At 38.9% G+C, this 18067-nt stretch overlaps 1 long non-coding RNA gene across 5 annotated transcripts in view; it reads left to right on the forward strand.

Moving 5' to 3' along the window:
• Nucleotides 1-18067, forward strand: part of LOC137860938 (uncharacterized) — a 215089-nt gene that overhangs the window by 127414 nt on the left and 69608 nt on the right. The window contains exon 3 of one of the 5 annotated variants that reach the window (XR_011099267.1): nt 7947-11749. The exons of the other annotated variants lie outside the window; for them this stretch is intronic. This is a non-coding gene — a long non-coding RNA (uncharacterized lncRNA). Of the gene's footprint in view, nt 1-7946; nt 11750-18067 lie in introns of those variants that run through there. 5 annotated transcript variants of the gene reach the window in all.

Raw genomic sequence — 18067 nt, forward strand, 5'->3', positions numbered from 1 at the left:
TATTTCTGCGTCAGAAACTAAGACTGACTCACAGCTTTGAACTGCTGCAGATTTTGAAGATTGTTTGGGTTTAACCAGCATTAGTATTTACGGTTCAAATTGCTTGGGTAGTTAGAAATAAGATTCACTAGGTACTTCAACTTACAAGCCTTCCCTGAGCTTGAAATGTGATAACTATGGGCAGGATAAAGAAAATGTACTAAATAAAAACTCCTTCCAGGCATACTCGCAGCCCGTAGCAGTCCAACAGCCACTGTGAGGACCTTTTCCACCTCACCCTCGCGTCCTTGCTTGCTTCCCTCAGCTGCTTGCTCTTTCTCTAACGTGGGAACAGTCACCATCCTGCCTCAGCAGGGTCTGCTGAGCTTTGCTGGGCAAGCTCTGCTGGCTTTGTAGTCCGTGTTGAGGAGTCACTTCTACGTCTGGAAGAGGCTCCTTTAAACTCAGAGGCGTTCTCAATTCCAGCTGATGAAAATGCACCAGTAACACCTCATTATAAGCTATATTTATACAGAGACTGACATTGTCTTAGGGAGCATGCACAGCTGAGTGTGCCTTTAAAGCATTGTCTTCTTTAAACTTATCTTTTATGTGTTCTTTGTTTGAGAGCTGCTTTTGTAATTTACTTGAAGTCAAATTATGAAAGAATCCTGATCCAAATGAGTCACTGTCCCACTAGATAAGATGCAAGAAATATTAAATGTTCTTATGTAGCTTGCAGATCTGAAAGTGAAATTCATTCTTTCCCTTTAATGCCACTTCTTCCTCTCCATTCTGATGACTCATTTGGTGAAGCATTATGGTGCCAATTTTTTTCTTCTTCTCAAAGCTAACAGGTGTTTCTTGGATTTGCCTCATCTGTCACAAATCACCATAGAGTCCAACTGGAGATTTTCCATTCAGTATTTGGGCAGTGCCTTGCACATTGGTATTCTGTGCCTGGTCCCACCATACCCAGTCCACCCCCAGTGTCACAGTTGAGTGTGGTCATTGCTTGACAGCTGGGTCATCAGATTCACATCGTTGTCTGTGCAGGGTGGATTTATTGTACAGAGCGCCCAGGGCACCTGTATCACATTATGTAAATGCAGTCACTTCTGCCCTAAGTTGTTGTTTACTCTTGGAATGTGATTACAAGCAGGTACCAGTCATGAATTGCTTTGTTTTCTGAGAAGATCAACATTTGAAAATGGTAACATCAACAATTATCCTTATGCAAGACTTTTTTTTGTTGCTATTACAGTGCAGTGAAAGCTTATTATAATAAGTTTGTATTGACCAAATTCTCATCTTTTTAAATTTAAATGCTCTGTCAGAATGAGATGAATTAGTAGATTATTCAAAATACAACACACGCACAAGTTCTCATCAGTCTTTACTTTGGCAGACAGTGCTTACATGCATCTAAAAGCATACGGAGCAAAACTGTCCCCATTTGGTTGGAAATGCCAAACGGCATTTGACAAACATTAATTTGTTTTCATCTCATTGTAGTGCAATATTTTATTTGCAAGATGCTCAGACCTAATTAAAAATATTTTGGACTTATTAAAATCTCATGGAAAATATCAGACTCCTTTAATTGTGATCTGATAAACCAAGAATCCTGTGTAATCGGCCCAATTTTATTCTGAATCTGTTGGAGCAGAAATTGCCATAATACCAATTTAAAAAATACTAAAACAAAAATGCAAGTCCACTTGCTGTTCTGATCTGTTTGGTTTTATGATATTTTCTGTATTTAAATTGTTTCCAGGAAATGCAAGCAAAATAATTTCCTTCAAAATTTTCATTGTTATATATTTCAGTATTTAAAAAAAAATAATAATAAAAATAGCAATAACCATATCCTCATTTTGTGAAAATGATATTTTCATAAAAATGTTATTTTTGTTTTGCTACTGCTCATCATTGTGATAATTCACTTGTATTTAAGAAAGCAGTTAATGTCTTGATGTTGTTTTATATACCATTTACAAACATGTACAGACAAAGTCTTGACCAAATACCACTCTTCTCTTTTCCTTGAAAAAGAGGTATAAAGAAAAGCTAGAACTTTACAGTTTTCAGAAAACCGAATCCACATCCTTTTGGATGAATTATATTTTGAGAAGTCCCAAAATTTAAAAAACAATTTCTTCTGTCTTCTGTCTCTTCAGCAGAGTAATAGGAAGACCAAACAGAATTAAAAGAAGTCTAATGTGGCACTTGTCAATTTAACAAATCATTTCAGTGCGGTTAGAGAACCAGTATAAATTAGACTCGAAAACCGTTGTTGTACTTCCTGAATTTCATCAAGAACTAGAAGGATGAAATAGGGTAAGGAACTGGTGTAATGTGTATGCTATCAGTCCCATGAACAACATAATTACTATTTTTATCATTGCGAGTTTTTTAAGTTATACTTATTTATCATTTATTAATATATTGCTTATCCTACAGCCCGTTATTCGCCATAGCACTGTGAGAGAAGGGGGTGGATTAGTCTCACTCGTCTGGTGCTGCTGTTGTGTGGCAGTCACAGTGACCAATGCACGTGCTTTGCAAGTTTATTTTCAAAATAAAACCACTAGCAAGGTTAATTACAAACAGGAATATTTCGCTGTAGGTTTAGCACTCTTAAAATGTGCTGATTCAGTTGAGAACACTGACAGACTTACTATGAAGGCTGATTATATATACCTTAATTATTATATAATTTAATTCAATATAAATAAGGCCTTCTTGGTATAATGGCTCTCTGCCATTTGTGATTAATATTTCATTAGGCATCAAGCCACGAAAGCACTTAAGCAGGTGCTCAATTTTAACCACTTTAGTCAATTATACTTAGAACTAGGCATATGTTCCAATGCTTTGCTCGACTGAACCACTATTCCCCAAACACTAGCTGACCTCCATGTATGTCGTTTATATCAGTGAATTTGTGTTTCTTATCACGAGAGATTAAAAATAGGAAATTCCTTTATTTCACCCCAAAATTAAATGTCTAGATTTCAAGGAGGAGATCATGTCCTTTGTTACAGCATACAATGTAACTAAGTGAACAGTTTTCCTAAAACCTTGCTTCTCTTTCATCTTTAGACTATCCAGGTGGCAATCAAATTAATGAGCTATGCATTATAGTTATGCATTATCAGTCTTGAGAGACAAGCCAGTATATCATAAGTGCCTGTTGATAGAGGGTAAAGTTTTCTAAACCTTTTTTCCTTGTATTAAATACATTAAAATATTGATGTAAATTTTCCATAATCCATCAGACAAATCTGACTCATTATCTTCTTTTCATGCTGGTCTTTGCATCTCCAGATTTTTTTCCTTCACATTATTTTAATTTCTGTTTTTTGATTTACAGTATTTCAAAAGATACCAGTAGTAAGCCATTTAGAATCATAGGTTAAAAATGCAGGCCTGAAGTCTGTGGTCAATTTAATACACATTTTTCAGTCCTTCAGCGGGTTCTGCTTCTGCAGAAGTCAGTGGCAGAAACCCATTGGAGAAGTGCACTGGAGCAGGACAGGCATTTAATTATTTGTCTCATGGCACAATACTGTGGAGGCTGTTGCTTTAGCTAGAGCTAAATAAACTGGCTTCACAACCTGCAGCAGTATGGCTGTGCTGGTGGAGCTGATAAATTCAGAAGCAGTGGAGCTGGAGGAAACCAATGACCCAACACCAGGGTAAAGTGGCACGTATCTGGTAGAAAAATCTAAATGGGTTTACTATATCACACTATGTAAAACCAAGTGTAAAAAAACACCATAATTGTGAATTTTACTTTTTGTATCTTGGAAGCTCAGCCTGGTGCCCACATGGTGCCTACTCTGACATCTGCTCGCTGAGTGACGGTGCTTCTCTGGGCAGAATGACCAGCGTGTCTACAAACTGGAATCATTCCTCTCCTGTCTGTTGAATTTTGCCATGAATAAAAACATAGAATAATGAGGGTATCCATGTAGTGTGAAAAAGAGAAATGTCAAAATGTTGATGGTGAGAGGTATTATCTATGGCAAAGCGTTGGCCTGAGGTTTCCTGAACACAGACAGCCCTTTCAGAGAATTGGGCTGGGCACAAAAAGAAGGATGGATATAAGGGCTGTGTCTGCTTTCCTTCTGGGGCAGAGGTTTCCTCTGTGTTCACAAAGACTCATACTAAATCCTTCCCCAAAAGTAAATACCCAATGCCACTGAAATCATTGTGTAGGATTTAATTTAAAGCTTTCAGTGGGGATGTAAAACAAAATCTGCTACATTTTGCAAAGCACTTAACTGTTTTTGAAAAATGTCTTTTTCTAAAAGTAAATTATTTTTCTGTGCATGGTGTTGCTACCCTATAAAAGTTATTGTCCCCAACATGGGGAAATTACCCTACCAAATGTAATGTTGGTGTTGACTTCAGGTTTTCAACTCCCTGTGGGTGTTGATGCCAAGAGGCATCATGTGCAGGTGCGTAGCTGGATCTGTACAGTGCAGCAGGGAGGGCGGAAGGATTCAGGATTGTCCTTGTTGCAGCCAGAGAAACATCGAGTTAAGAGACAAGTTCATGAAACAAGTCAAGGTATTTCTTTCAACTATTTATGACTACATTAATATGTGTATCTTTGTTGCCCTGGCAGCCAGGAGAGCCAGCTGGGGTCTCCCAGGCACAGCATGGCTAGCTAGTCAAGGGAATCATTCCTGTCCTGACTGTCTGAAGGGACTTCCCCTTCTTGCTCTGCACTGGTGCGGCCTCACCTCAAGCACTGGGGTGCCACGGTAGTATAAAAAGGACGTAAAACCATTAGAGAGTGTCCAAAGGAGAACAATAAAAAATGTGAAGGGTCTAGAGGGGAAGACATATGAGGAGAGGCTGAGGTCCCTTGATTTGTTCCACCCAGAGGGTGGAACAGGCCAAGGGGAGGCCTCATGGTGGCCTGCAGCTCTCAGGGACACGGTCACTGCACAGAGCCTGGCAACACTCAAGGCTTGACCAACACTCTCAGGCATGTGGTCCAATTTTTGGGTGGTCCTGTGTGGAGCCAGGAGTTGGACTTGATCCTTGATCCTTGTGTGTCCCTTCCAACTCGGGGGTGTTCTGAGGTTCTAATACTGATTTTTGCTTTGAAAAGTGCAGTGTTGTTATACCTCAGTATCCCTGCTTTTCTCTCTTTCCAGAACATTGTATTAAAGGCTTGTCCTCCATTTGTAGTTCCACACCCCGTGATCCTGCTCTGCATCTATTGTTGTAAAGGAAGGAATAGTGCCTTTCAAGAGAGTCACTAAGTATAGCAAATCCATTTTAAAAGGAGTGAGGTTCAAAAAAAAAAATAAATTGATTTCTAATTGTATTGTATGGGTGGAAAGTGAAATAGAAGACATGGATCATATTGCAAATGGCCAATTTGTTCCTGAAACAATTTCACTGTGGTAACAGGCACGGATAGGACTAAATGGTTCAGGATGTATTTGCTACAGCTTTAATGTTTTCAAATAAGAATTTTTATCATAGAAGAGGATGGCTGTGTGAAGGACAGCTTTTGAAAATAGAGTTTGATGGGTTTTATTTGCAAGTATCAATGTCTTTAGAGGAGTTCAGATGAAGCCGAAGAGTTCCTGTTTTTCATCTATTGTAGAAAGGAACAGGATTTATGTAGTGTTCACGTAGTTTGTAAGATATTTGCACCAGTCCTCAGCATCTGATACCTCATCATATGTTGAGAATTTCAGTCAGAAATGAAAGGTCAAGATGCTTCATGCTCAGCAAGGAAAACCTTCAGCTCTGATGGCAGCTGTAAACACGTTTTTCAACACTGTCAATTTATTGGATTATTATATGCATGACAGACAGGATTGTGTAACTATTAAGCCATTGTTGTGTTTATCTGATATCATGAGTGAAAAGATGGTGGCTCGAGAGAGGGAAAAGAAAGCAGGAACTTGTCTAAGATGGCATCTACTGAGTAGCCAGATGGGTGGAAGTTACATCTGGGTTAGAGTTTTTTTTTTCTTTCTTTCTTTTTGTTTGTTTGTTGGGTGTTCTTTTTTTTTTTTCTTCTTTTTTTTTTTTTTTCTTTTTTTTTCTTTCTTACCATGTCACTAAACTGTAGGGAAGGTGTATGGTGTTACTTATAGCAAGTTCTGCGTTATTTTTTGGAAGACATGACAGATTATGTATTCACATAGTTTAGAACTCTATATATGAGATTTTATCAAAGATTAAAGTCTGAATGGCCCACAGTAGGTTACAAACAAACAAAAAAAGCTCATCAAATGTGTGGCATTTTTGTTATTGTATTAGGAGAGTGGTTTAAGAAGTATTTTTAAAACTGGCTTTGAAAATGAGAATTGCTGTTTTCTTCCTATACATAACCATATATGTATGCATATAGTACAACATAACCAAAACAAACAAAAAAAATGCAGGTATCTAGCTAGCAGTAAAGTTCTAATGGATTCCAGTTCACCTTCAAAAGTGTTTCTTAAATCTCTTTCCTGATCAAACCCTAAAATGATTTATAAGAATAAGCATGAAGTTCCCACTTCTACTCAATATAAGGAAGAGTTTTGCAATGGCTCCTGCAGACCATAGCTGTCTGTTCCTACTGAGGACATCGATCCTTTGATATTCCAGTCTCAGTAGCTGTCTCTTTGTCGTCCTTTTTCATCTCAGAACAAAGTAATGTGTTCTTCAACTTTGACCAATGAGATTGGCACTATTGCAGGAGGACTCATCTTATCTGTCCAAGAACCATTAATACTAACAAAAATATGTTCTAAATGAGACATTTATACAAATCAATATACATTAAAATGTATGGTGTGCCAAGGCAAGCCAAGCAGAACTTGTTCTTTAATCTTCATTAAAAATAAAAGATTAAAAATTTATCTCTTCCTTCCTAATGCAGAAAAGCATAGTGAAGGGAATGTGACTCGGAACTGTAGCAGCACTTAAATTATATTATCTATACAAAATAGGATTTTAAAAGTGAAGAAAATGGCTAGTGCATTAGAAAAAAAAAAGGCAAGCAAACAAAAGTGTTCATGGTCTGCATTACTCTCTAATGAAAATAGCTTTTTAGGGAGAGATATGGAGTCTATGGCTTGGGAAGTATTATTTTTTTTAGCACAAGGCAGGCTGAGCTCTGGTCCTATATCCACAGGGCAGGCTTTCTCTTTTATCTGTGCATCTGTAATGTGCTCACTGCCACACCTCAGCCTCAGTCAGTTACAAATGTCAAGGAAAATTCTAGGCATAAATATGGAAACCATATTTTGATGGGAAGAAAAACATAAAAGAAGTGGAGGGGAGGATGAAGGATGTACTGATGCCTTGGGTCTGGTTAGCTGCCAGGTAGTCTTGGGGAAATGAAGTGTTGGAGGTGTCTGCATCAGCAGAGGGGCTGGGAAGCATCGGTTATGTTCTTGCTGGGGAGATATGGTATTAGGGCGTGAAGTAGGAAGTTTGGGGTGTTCATTATTGCTAATCTGATGTCATATATGTTTTTAGTATGTAGACTGAGGTGTTCATGCATTTGACAGTGGAAAGGCAGCCTTAGTTGAGAATAGTGACAGACCACAACTTTCACACCCAAGGAAATGGTGCGATTGGTGGCTCGCAGTAAGCTAACATTGCCTTTGTCCTTTCCCTCACTGTACGCTTATGTTGCAGCCTGATTAAATATATTACTGCCACAAATGTTTCATCTTGTAAAGTGGCATTTGCAATAAAACCAAAGAAATAATCAGAACTTGAGTAAGGTGCAGCACCTAACCTATAGCCTCGGGCAGCCTGCACCAAGCTGCATTAAATAAGCTGACAAGGTAGGCAGGGTGGAGGCTGTGTGTGGCTGAAGCCTTCATTAATAATCCTGAAGTATTAAGTAGGAATAAAAGCACACTGCTACTTTTCCATTCCCACCTCGGTGCCATTTGGGTAATTTTTTTCCTTTTTCACTTTCCCCTTGGCAGCTCTCTGAATGATTTCTGCCCGTGACATGTTGTTACGATCACTCCTTGCTTGCCGCATGTCAACCAGCACCCCCAGGCCAAATGCACCACGCCACCAGGACTCGCTCCATGCACCCTAGGAGGAGCAGAAGGGGACTGCAGCCCTTGTTCTTGTACTAAATTGTAAGCATATCTGCTCTCTAGCAGATATGGGACTAGCTAAAGTACTTTGCAGTTGTTACTGTTCTCACTTTTTGATGAAAGCAATTGCCTGGGAGTGTGAACAGTGTGAGGCAAGTCTTTTACACCAAGGTTCAAGGAGAGATTGGGTAGTCTCTGTCAGGGGAGATTCTGAAAACCTGTCCCGTTGTGAGGAAGTGGATCAACCAGTGCCATAGTTACTCAAACAATTTTCCTACTATTAATTTCCTTCCCAATCCACAAGGCAAATCCATCCATGGCTGAGTATCAGGGTAGTCCTGTTTTCCGTCCTTTCCAACTCTTTCTTGCCCCATATCAGAGAAAACCAAAGAGCTTAGCATATATACATATGTTTTATTCTTACTCTTTATCACATACCTGAGTGCAGGGTTGGATTTCTTCCACCTACGCATTTGTTTTCCATATTTCTTAATTTTAAATGTGTTATACACAAAAGGAAAAGGATGTTCTAGACGTACTTTGCATATGAATGGGCACAACATCAGCACATCCCTTTTCTTTCTGTGTTGGATTATTCTTCAAGGTTTTGTCACTGTCAACAGCTAAGGCACCCATTTTTTCAGTAAAAGGAAGGCTTGCACTTTATTTATTTTTTTCTCCTCCAAAAAGCCTAACTAAGAGGTAAGTTAGTCTGGCTCTTAACAGGAGTTATTACACTGTCTGTATTATTTCCTTTTAAAGTGTGCAGTTAAAGCTTAGAACAGTGATGCAGCCCTAGCCCCTCGGTCCTGGAGGCTAACTAACCTGATCTTTTCAATTCTTAAGTGTCATGAGCACCTGGATTAGACTTTTACCCAAATCATTTCTTTCATCAAACTCATTAGCTGCCACCTGAATGCTTTGACTAATCCCAAGGAAGCAGTGTGAACATTTTCATATTTGGAGGAGATTCTTGTTGCAAGTGAAGCAGGATAATTGAGGATTTGTGCCTCACATGCTGTGTCAGCACACTTGTCTTTCTAATTCTTTCTAATTCATTTTAAGGGTAAAGATAAGGTGTGCATATGTAACTGCCATAGCACAAAGTATTTTATGAAGAAAACCCCAGATCTCAACATTTCTTTTCTCCTTTGCTTTCCATGTTGCCTGAAACCAACCTTATGATTAACCAGCGCTGTACAATGCAGCACATTCTTATTTTGATTGTTCTGTCTATCATTTTGATGGAAATAAGAGATCGATTGCATGATGAGCACAAACATTGGAGTGTTTTGTAGAGCCTGATAAGAAGGCTTTTACTGTCAACAATGGCAGCTCGTACATGCAGCTTTCACTTCAGGTCAGGCTCTTTCCTTTTGCCCCTGCCCTCATTAGGGGTCCTCTCCTGGTGGTAGCGAGCAGTGGGAGCAGCAGCTCCCAGGTGCCTGCAGCAGAGTGGGAAGGTGCTCCTGAGCACTGGGAACATGCAGCTAGGAATTCCTAGGTAATTCTCAGGAGCTCAGGTGGGCCCTTCATTTTTCCAAACCAGCGAAATGATTGCTTCTCCTGCTGGTAATTTCCCCAGGAGCAGGCGAAGGTCAGTGAATGTAAACGTTATTAAATGCAATAGAAATTACTCCAGTTTCTTTGAAATCCAAAGAGATTCAGACTGCCATCAGCATCTTTTAAGAGATACAGATTAATTTTGAGCAATTAGGATATGAATAGTCTGATAGGTTTAGATACTTAGATTTAAGAAGAAGAAAATGTAGGTGAGTGCTTGCTGGGAAGGGGAGCAAAAGGAGGCGTACAGGAGAGTGCTGTTTCTCTTGGAAGCTCAGTTCTGAGAGAAGCAAGTGGGCAAGATTATCTCTGGGGGTAAAAATGAAACCAGATGATTTGCATGAGAATTCAGAAGGATGTCTTTGGTGTAAGTACACCAACTGATAATCACTCCCCAGCCCTGACCCCAAAAGACCCATGAAATATGTAATTTCTATAGCCAAATCTGCTTGTCTCTGCTTAATGCTAAAAATATAAGCTAGCAAAGAGATGATGCTTTGCAATGCATCGTGTAACTTTTTGTAGGAAAGAACGTCATTCTCTTGGCGTACAAGTAGCTCCAACTGCAGTTCTCCTGATTTAGTGCACGTGAAATATATTCAATTTCTTTTTTTTTTTTTTTTTTCCCTCAGAAAATCTATGCCTGAGGTGGGCAGAATAAAAACTGGAGAGGCACCATTACTTTTAAATCAGTATGCTAAGTATGTCAAATAGCCTATGCATACTAAGTGATGATTCACATTTTATTTATTTTCTACAATATGTTGACATTCAGACACTAGTTAGGATGCTGATATCCTTAGGCTCAACCACTTCAAATACTGGGGTGAGAAGCAATTTTCATACAAGATCAAATTTCAGAGTGGTAAGCTATCATTTGATGTCAGGAATTTTTATTAAAGAAGGTTCCTTGTTTATTGTTTTCCATACAGTTCTGTATGAGGTACGGCATTAAAAGATAGCAGCATGGGAACAGAAAAAATTAATAATCATTTATATCTGTATCTGTAACCTGTGATATATGTGATCATATATATGTGGGAAAAAATTCAATTTCAACATTTAACTGTTCAGATGAAGTAGCAACAATCTTTATGCATGGACACAAGGCAATTATTCCAAAATCTGATAAGAAATTTTAGAGGAGGGTATTAGAAAAATCCTAAGGTGGCAAACATTTTACCTGAGTTCCCTTAAAGAGGCTCAAGGGCAGAAAGAATAGGTAACATATCTTTTACATAGAAATAACTTCACATTCTGCATATAATTGAGATAGTGTAATGTGAAAGATGGATTTGAAAACCTGGCCTTTATATAAAGATATTGTGTTTCCTTGAAGTAAAATGTTATACATCATCCTAAGCCCTGCAGTGGAAAAGCCTAACATGCATTGCCGAAAGCAAGTAGAAAAGACATCAAACTGATAAAGAGACCATGTTAAATGTCAGAAAGAAAACTCGCAGCACTTACTGCATATGGGGAAAAAAAAATAGTGCTCTCTATTACCAGTTCAAAAATAGAAAAACTTACCATTAATGACAGAATTTATTGTTACCAGATAATAAAAATAAATTAGAACTGTTAAGGCGTAAATTTCATTGCAGATGCATGAGTATTTGCTGTAACTGGCAAGTTACGACTCCATTATGTGACACAGCATGAGGGTCCATTTGTGGAGTGTTTCATGTTGTTTCATGTCAGTTCTTACATTTACTGTCCATTTTAATGCTTGGTCTAGTTGATTTAGTATATAGCTTGAATTAATTAACTACTTCAGCATTAAGATTATCTCCAAGAGCCAAAAAGTTATGTTTCAGTGTTAATCATAGAATAATTAGAGCTTTTTCATTTGAATTTTGCTATTGGAGATTGAAGACTAGTGGACTGCCCAGTAGTGCAGAGTGTTACTGAGTTTTTCATTTAGTGCAATCTAGCAATTATCTACAATTCATACTGGAGGCTAAATACATAACAAATTATGCGACTGTACTAGGCTTATAATTAAAAAACAATCCCAACACAAACATTGTTATTTATGGTTTAAAATAAAAGCTTGTGTTCAATAACATTATTCTGCTATTTTCCTGCACTGTAATTTCTCCTGAAAGATTTTTGTGCTCTATAATTTCAGTGTTCATCCTCCTGGTTAGATTTTTTTTGAGATTGTTATTACAGATACTGTTTGTTCTGTTTTTTTTTTTTTTTTTTTTTTTTTTTGAGTAAATGGAAAGATACCTGTGAATCCTGTGGTAAGGGGAATAAACTTGAGAGGCACATTTCTTTCCCAATACAAGGACTAGTTCTGAGTGTGTTATATTCATGATGGCAGGTAATATCATTCCAATATTTCACAAAAGTGGTATCAGTGATAGAGAAAATGATAACGTCACCTTTTGGATATGATATCAGCAGGGCATTGGAAGATTGTGAGAACAGATTTTTTCTCTCTCTCCCCTCTTAGCCCCTGCGCTCCCCAGCTAATCCAGTTTTGCTTTAGCATGGGAAGTACTGAGTGATGTCAGCTGCTGTCAGCAATGTTCATTTCTGTGCCCCCACTGCCCAGCACAGTGCTGTCCTGCACCACCTTCTGCAGCACAGAAATGCTACTTGATCTCCCTGAGTGGTACCATTGCTCTGCAGAAACTCAGCAGGGTCCAGCTGTGTGCAGAGCGTGACATCCATTTAGCGACAGTGGGACAAGATCAGAAGCTAATGATTTTGGAATCATTCAAAATCACCTGCATAAAAAAAAATAATTGTTATTACTGTATCTACAGTATTCATATATGTGAGGGCATGTCACCCTCATGGTTACTTATTCAGAACACCAAAATCCCTGCTGGATGGTCCATGCAGAGGTCCAAACACCCACAGAAAAGCCCTTGGTGAGCCCTGCTGCCTGGGTGTTTGGGTTGGAGTAGCTGTTTGGGAATCAGTGCTTTGCTTCCTGGCCATGGGACAGATCTGGCTTCTTCTCCCTGCACTCCCTGTTAGAGCAAAGCATCCCTGTGGAATTACTTTCTGTTGCGAGCCGTGCTTTGATTGCCTCCTATGATTTCACACAGTTTGAAGCACAGTTTACGGTAATCTTCATTTAACAGCCTCTTCAAGACTGGTCAGATTTCCAGCTAAGAAGCTCTTACAAACCTCAGCTAACGCTTTTTGTCTCAGAATGAAGTAAAAGATTTTGCCACCCTTGATTGTAAGATAAATGGATCAGATATTGCTTTCCATGAGAGATTTCCCAGGATTTTCACTTGCATCTTGTCCCTGTATTCCCTTGATTTAAAAGGTGATGCATTAACTTATGTGTTCAAGTATTTTATATTGCTTGATGTTATCTAGTCAACAGGCTCTCTCCATTTCTTACTGGGTTTGTTTAATTGTGATTGCACATCTCTTATGCCTCCAAGTGACCTGCTGTGATTTGTTTATCTAATCACAGAAGGGTCTGGTGGTTTTCAGGAGCACTGCTGCTCTTAAAAAATAGCGAAAAAGATGAACTTGCTTGTATATTTTAATGCATATTTAACACTTCTGGCCCCATTATTTTCCTGAATAATGTCCCAGTCTTGCAGAGACTATAGAGTGTGTTAAATTAGAAGCTGCTTGTAGTTTGTGGATTCCCTGTTTAAATGTTTGCAGTGTTGAGACATTAAATGCCTAAATACACGTGATAATCTTTAGGACAGAACATATTTTCCTTCCCTGTTTACTCACTGAAAGCATACTGAGGTGAAACTAGGTCTTTAATTCTTAGCCTAAAGATGAGACTAAAGGATTAGTCTTTAATTTATTTTAGACTGGAAAATTTAGCTTTTCAAAAGTGTTCAGCAATACGCTCTCTCCTGCTACCTGGAATTGGAGATTTGCACATTCCCAGTCTTGTGGGAGCTTGCTTTCTCACTGAGGCTTGTAAGCAGCCTTCAGGAATGATTTTTTAGTTTATCCCCCAACTTTCAAAGTAGTGTGGATGAAGTTACTGAGATACCTTAGGAACCAGCTCAGAGCTCTATCAATATTTTGAGACTTCACAAGTTCAATTTCTGTTGCTGGGCTTCTTTTTCCCACATGTCTGCACATCCCTGGGAGTTGGGCTAACGTCAAAGTACGACAGCACTGCATGAGGCTCTTCCAGGACTTCTGGCTTGGCATATGTTGTACAGCTTTTTGAGATTAAAAAGTTGCCTTCTGCAGATACAGAATCCTGTAAGCCCAGAATATGAAGAAAACTTCTAGAAAAAACTCTAATATTCTGTAACTGTATTTAAACAACGTTAGAGGTAACAGGTCAGGTAATACAGAGATTTTGCATGATGATTATTTCTCTTGCGAAACTCCTTCAGAAGAATCCCACAGCACCTTTCATGGCTGCGGTTGGTGGCTACAGAAGGTAGTGGCCACAGCACTAAGAAACTTATTTTCATACCCTGCTATCAAGTACATTTTCAAAATACTGACCTTCATGCTAGTCTAAGTGTGAGCGCTGAGTTCACCTTTGGGAGGAGGTGTGCATGTTTCTGTATATAAAACGACATCTCTGTAAACACAGCTTGTTCTTCTGCTTGGAGAAGAAAGGCGTGCTGGATTCCTTCATCCTTCAGCATGAGACCAGCAAAAAAAAAACAAAAAGACAAAAACAAACCTATTTCATGCAGGACGTGAGGAGAGAGGCAGTGCTGTGAGCATGACAAGGATGGAAGAAAATGGCAATGCAGCAAAAATGACAGAATCACTCATTCCCAGCTGCCTGCATGAGCCCAGGTGCTGAAACTGAGCTGTGCTGAAGGCTCAAACCTCGTGGTGCACCTTGAGTCCCTGGTGTTGAGACCTTGCTCCTCTCTCATCTTGTTCCCTGTGTCCAGCTTTGTCCAGCTTTATGGAAAAGAGATCTGTGCATGCTTTTTTCTAGGTTTGGTTTACAGAGATTGAAATGCCACCTCCTTCCTTGTCCTGCCTCATGTTAAATGGCAGCTAAAACTTATTTAAACTTATTTTAAAGTATGTACTAGGAACAAACTAAGAACATACTCAAACTCTTTGGGAGCCAGCAGCTTTTGGCAGCAGAAGGTACCTCTACCATTATGAGTCATTGCAAGCATAAAGAGAAATGCACTGAAACCAATACAAGACCAGATTCAGAGAGTGACTCCATTTTGGCAGCTACATTTTATTTTGATTTCATTTTTCCTAAGGTTGCTGGCACCTTGCTAACGATAGACAACACTGTTTTAAATTCTCCATCACAGAAATGCAACAGACAATGTAAGGAAGACAATGATTGTGTTTTGGCACTATGTTTTACTTCATTGCATTCCTCTGGACTGCTAAACTGAAACCCAGAAGAGTCAGACCTGGGCTGGTAGATACTGGGAGTGCTCCATTTAGCAGCTGTACATGGACCCCAATTCTTAAAAAATCACAGAGCTTGGTAAAGAGGTAAAACCTCTTTTGGTTGATGTGAAATTAGGAAACAGAACCAGATATCCCATGATATCCACTTTAATTTTGGAACCATTAAGATTTATGTGGACTAATTTCATATCCGTATCTGATTTCTATCCACACCTCATCATTCTTTTGGAGGGAAGGATGAACATTGCCTTTGTGGCATTGTCGTGAGACAACACAGGTACTGTTCCCCTGCATGCCAGCCACAAACTGCACCCTAGCATTGCTAATGTAAATTCACAGAAATGTACCGTGGAGTGGCATTTGCAATTCAGGATGCTTTAAAAAGAGACTTTGCATACATTTACATTTTGGTCGTGTGCTGGGAGCATGGGCTGGGGTTGTGCATCCCCGTGTGCTGCGTAGAGTCAGGGCATGGAATTTTGCTGCAGCTCTGCTGGTGCCTTCCCACTTTGAGAGGCTCTGCAAATGGTCTGGAGGGAGCCAGTATTGCTGATGACTGCAAGTAGTTTTGCATGGCCTGTACAAACAATCTGGGTTCTCATAAGGAGCATTTTTAGAATCACATTTTGACTCTGCATAGTCTGTAATAAAGAGAAACAATTCCTGGTGAGGGATTCTCTGTGTATGTGCGTGTGTGAGTATTCACATTCAGCATAATCGAAAGGTTCAGGAAATAATCCTTCCTTTTGACAAGGAGGATTGGAACCACAGAGGGGTATTGACTAGGACAAATACACCATTTATTCAAAAACTCTCCCTCAATTATCATTTCAAATTTGTTTGCATGAATTCTGCCTGCCTGCCTGCAAATAGGGCTTGCTCACAATTCTGAGCCAAATTTTAGTTCAATACAAATCAGAGTAGAGGTAGCCATGATGGAAATGCAGCTTTTTATCTGAGTAGAAAGTGTTGAAAGAGTTTCACAGCCAAACGAAACCATTTGTTTGCTGTTTTGTAGTCAATGTTTAACAGCCTTCCTTTAGTACAGGCTGTTCATGTAGACGGGGTGGGGGGGTGGAAACTGGTCATCTAATGCCAGTGGTTATCTGCTGGATAACCAGCAGAGAAAATTACCAGAGGAGAAAAGTACGTTTATCTCCCTCTATAAAAGGTTGTTTAAAAAGTCTGCAGATACTCTGACAAAAATTGCTAAATACTTTAGATTTGAGGAGGAGGAGGAGAGAAATCTGTGTTAGGCTAGATTTGGAGGTTATTGTTGGCATTCCTGTTCCTGTCCTTGTATCCTTCTGAAGATATGAAGGCAATAAAATATTTCCTGAAATGAAAGCCCACTGAGCTGCACTTGTGGCCAGGCAAAGACAACAACCAGCTCCCTTCACCAGAATGGTTCTGAAATTACCAGATCCCATATGGAGCTATGGCTTTGGGGTTCTTTCTTTCTTTCTTTCTTTCTTTCTTTCTTTCTTTCTTTCTTTCTTTAAAGGGAATTTTCATTCTTTAAAGCACATTCAGTAATTCAGTAGGTCATCATTTTAGATGCTTACCAAACCCTATTTTTTTCATGTGTGTTTAGTAGTGTTTGTATCATGCTTCACTCTCAGGTCTTCTACACACCTTTCTGGGATGATGTCATAATTAAATAGGATCAGAAACTGAGGTTAGGGTGAGGTTTGTTCAATGTTGTTTTTAAAAATGAAGGATAATTATTTTTAAAGCATTCTGTATTTTGTATCCCTGTCCTTTTGGTGTTTGAGAATATATTTGTGTTGTAAAATGTCTTCTAAAATTTGATTTGTTCTGAAAACCGTCAGCATTTTCCCTTCTAGCAATTGTGCTCTTTAGCAGTTTCGTAGCTCTACAGAGGGGCAGTCACCAGGTGTCTGGGCACTTCCATTACAGGTTATGCTTTGGGGCATCAAGTTGCAGCGTCGTTAAAAGCTTTCCAATTACCAGTAAACAGGCACACAGTGGCTTTTTGTTACCACATTTGAAATGTTAGAGAGTGTCTTTAATCTCAATATCATCAAATTGCCTTACAAAACTTATGATTATTTTGTGATAGTAATGAACAGAGAGGCATAAAAGGAGGGCTTTAGACTCATGGAGGTTTCCAAAGAAAATTTACTATGACAATGGTGGTAAGAGCTGTAAAGCTGCATTATTTGGTGCATTGATCTGTCATCCATCTTTTGTGCTAAAATTGTCTTAGTGGAGCTAATTACAGCTTTTGCAAAAGCTATGCTCAGCAAATGGAATGACTTTCACCTGCTTCAGGTGTGCTTTAGGGGCAGTCTGGTTAGCAGCTGATTGTGGTACAAGCAGAGAGCAGTGCAGAGCACAGGGATTTAGATGAAACAGCACTAGCTGCTGTAGGAACCCATTGACTAAGTAGGGAAAATGCAAATACCCTGTGAAATTTCTTTGAGTCCAGTCAGCACTGCCTCCTTACATGCTAATCTCACTAATAATGCAGGACATACGTTGTTCATTCTTACAGCCTTTCATCTTCACCAGCTAAATGGCATGGGGCCAATAAATGGGAGGAGGAGAACTCTGAGATTTTCATGTGGTTGAATAAAAATACATGTAGCATTTTGCCTATTACTATTCTTTGCCTATCAGCAAAGCAACAAAGTTTCATGAAATTATATCTACAACAATAATAAGCCTGAAAAAGTATAATAAAAAAGTAAAGAGAATACTTTCAGTTTTTGGCAGTCTGTTGTGAAAGCAGGTGGCTAGCCCTAAATCTCATTCCTGTTTTTTTATAGTGTAGCAGTAAAGAGGAAAGCAGACAACATTGTTACCCACTGAGTTGAATTAAATTCAGATTTGTTTCAGCAGGGTATTAATGGGGTTCCTCTGAGAGTGAATCTCTGGCTTTGAGTTTGTTACTGGGCTGAAAATCATCTGGACAGTTGTTTTTCTTTTAGTGGTCAAGTTTTTATTTCTGTATTTATTTCTGTATTTATTTATTTTATAATTTCTCATTGCTAAATTTAAAATCCAGGTAACTCGACAGTTTTCCTTCTGACAAGTGCATTCTGAAAATGATCTGAACC

Source organism: Anas acuta, chromosome 9, assembly GCF_963932015.1.
Source record: "Anas acuta chromosome 9, bAnaAcu1.1, whole genome shotgun sequence".
Lineage (NCBI taxonomy): Eukaryota > Metazoa > Chordata > Aves > Anseriformes > Anatidae > Anas > Anas acuta.